The sequence below is a fragment of the Ornithorhynchus anatinus genome, chromosome 6, assembly GCF_004115215.2.
Source record: "Ornithorhynchus anatinus isolate Pmale09 chromosome 6, mOrnAna1.pri.v4, whole genome shotgun sequence".
Taxonomy (NCBI): Eukaryota; Metazoa; Chordata; class Mammalia; order Monotremata; family Ornithorhynchidae; genus Ornithorhynchus; species Ornithorhynchus anatinus.
In genome coordinates this window covers 841,169-844,390 of record NC_041733.1, presented here as the reverse complement: position 1 = coordinate 844,390, position 3,222 = coordinate 841,169, and positions in this window count along the sequence as shown.

The window sequence follows — 3,222 nt, the reverse complement described above, 5'->3', positions numbered from 1 at the left end:
ATGATGATAGCCCATACCCTGTTTGTTCCTGTCACTTCTTAGGATTCAAGTTAAAAAAAAAAAAAGGTGCCAAATGGGGCAGGATGAAAATGACTTGGTACACGTAAGTGTTTTCCAACAGCCTGCCTGCTCTTTCAAGATGTGTGGCCAGTGGTGAACACGCAGAGTGAAGAAGAGTGAACACCCTTTCTACCAACACAGTCCAGGGGGTTTTCCTTTTTTTATGGTATTTAACACCTTTTTTATGGTATTTGTTAAGCATTTACTATGTGCCAGGCAACTGTACTGAGAACTGGGAGAATAAAAATTAGCAGACAGGTTCCCTACCGTCAATGAATTTACAATGTACAGTGCTCTGCACATAGTAAGCGCTCAATAAATACTACTGAATGAATGACAGACATTAAAATAAATAATCCCCCACACCTTAACAGTCCAAGTCCCAGTTGGGGCTCCCACTCTTGCTTGGTACACAGGAAATGCTCAATAAATATGATTGAATGAATGAATACAGATGAGGTAACTTTGTGACACAGATGGGACGTTCTGAAGAGGATGTGTCCATGGAATCTCTATGGGTCCGAAACAACTCAACGGCATTTGAAGAAGAAGAACTGAAGCACAGAAGTGAAGTGACTTGTCCAAGGTCATCCACCAGACAAATGGTGGAGCCGGGATTGGAACCCAGGTCCTTCTGACTCCCAGCCCTGAGCCCTAATCTACTAGGTCACAGGTGCCAGGCACTGTTCTAAGCCCCAGGGTAGGTGAAAGTTAATCAGGTTGGACACCATCCATGTCCCACATGGGACTCACAGTTTTAATCCCCATTTACAGATAAAGTAACTGAGACACAGAGAAGTTAAGCAATTTGCCCAAATGCAAGCAAGTGGCAGAGCCAGGATTAGAATCTTGGACAAATCACTTCATTTCTATATGCCTCAGTTACCTCATCTGTAAAATGGGGATTAAGAGTGTGAGCCCCGTGTGGGACAGGGACTCTATCCAACTTGATTAACTTGTATCTATTCCAGAGTTTAGAGCAGTGTTTAGCACATGGTAAGCACTTAAATATTATTATTATTATTAGAACCCAGGTCCTCAAATGTGCATGGCCGGGGGGGGGGGGGGGGGGGGGCAGCGGGGAAGGGAGCATTATTAGGACACCAAGAAGAGCCTTCACCAAAGCTGTCTGTGTGAGATCTCTATCACCTCCAACTCACTACTTCCATCTTCCTAAAACAGAACCAATCTATCAGTAGTGTTTATCATCAATTAATGGTATTTATTAAATGCTTACTGTGTGCAGAGCACTGCCCTAAGCACTTGGAAGAGTGTAATCTAGACTGTAAACTCCCCTGGAGACTGCAAGATCGTTATGGGCGGGGAATGGGTCTGCTAATTCTGCTGTACTCTCCTAAGCAGTTCGTACAATCCTCTGCACATAATAAGCACTCAATAAATACCACTGATTGATACAATACAACAGAGTTGGTAATGTTCCCACAAGGAGATTATAGTCTAAATGGGGAGACAGACATTAAAATAAAATGAGTTAAATGTACATAAGTGCTGTTGGGCTGCGGAGTGGTGTGACTCAATCATATTTATCGAATGCTTACTGTGTGCAGAGCACTGCAGTGTGCATTTGGGAATGTGCAATATAACATTTTGTAGGCATGTTTCCTGCCCACAGAGAGGTTGCTTTGTAAAGCAGTAGACTTTAAAATAAATTATGGATATATGCATAAGTATTGTGGGGCTGAGGGTGAAGTGAATAAAGGAAACACATCCAAGTGCAAGTGTGATGCAGAAGGGAACAGGAATAGAGGAAATGATGGCTTAGCTGGGGAAGTCCTCTTGGAGATGTGATTTTTTAATAAGGCTTTGAAGATAGGGAAAGTGACGTTCTGTCGGATATGAATAGGGAGGGAGACCCAGGCCAGAGGCAGGATCGGGGCAGGAGGTCGGTGGTAAGCTAGGAGAGATGAAGATACAATGAGTAGGTTGTTGTTTGAAGAGCAAAGTGAACATGCTGGGCTGTAGGAGGAAATCAGTGAAGTAAGATAGGAGCAGGCAAGGTGATTGAGTGCTTTAAATAATAATAATTATGGTTTTTAAGTGCTTACTATGTTTTAGACAAATAAGGACACAAGCAAATTGGGTTGGATATAGTCCCTGTCCCAGATGGTGCTCACATTCTCGCTCTCCGTTTTACAGCTGACGTAACTGAGGCACAGAGGAGTGAAGCGACTTGCCCAAGGTCACCCAGCAGACAAGTGGCGGAGCTGGAATTGGAACCCATGACCTTCTGACTCTCTATCCAATTCATCATGCTAAGCTAATGGTTAGGAGTTTTGGTTTGATGCAGAGGTGAATGGGTGACCACTGGAGGATCTTGAGGAGGGGAGAAACATGTACTGAATGTTTAAGAAAGTGATCTGGTCAGCGAAGTGAAGTATGGACTGGAGTGGGGAGAGACAGGAAGCCGAAAGGTCAGTGTGGAGGCTGATGCAGTAATCAAGGCAGTATAGGATAAGTGATTGGATCAGCATAGTAACAGTTGGATAGAGAGGAAAGAGTGGAATTTAGCAATGTGAAGGTGGAACCCACAGGATTTGGTGAGAGATGGAAAATGTGGGTTGAATGAAAGAGATGAGTTGAGGATTATGCCAAGGCTTGTGAGACAGGAAGGATGGTGGTGCTGTCTACAGTGAAGGAAAAGTCAGGCAGAGGACAGGGTTTGGATGGGGAGATGAGAGGTTCTGTTTTGGACATGTTAAATTTGAGGTGTCAATGGGTCATTTAAGTAGTAATGGTTGCCGTGATCGTATAGTGGTTAGTACTTTGCGTTGTGGCCACAGCAACCTCGGTTCGAATGCGAGTCACAGCAGGAAGCGTGCAATTTTAGAGAAGCAGCATGGCTCAGTGGAAAGAGCACGGGCTTTGGAGTCAGGGTTCATGAGTTCGAATCCCAGCTCTGCCACTTGTCAGCTGTGTGACTGTGGGCAAGTCACTTAACTTCTCTGTGCCTCAGTTCCCTCATCTGTAAAATGGGGATTAAGACTGTGAGCCCCACGTGGGACAACCTGATTCCCCTATGTCTACCCCAGGGCTTAGAACAGTGCTCGGCACATAGTAATCGCTTAACAAATACCAACATTATTATTATTATTAATGTCCTGAAGGCAGGAGGAAATGCGATACTGCAGAGGAGAGAGGTCA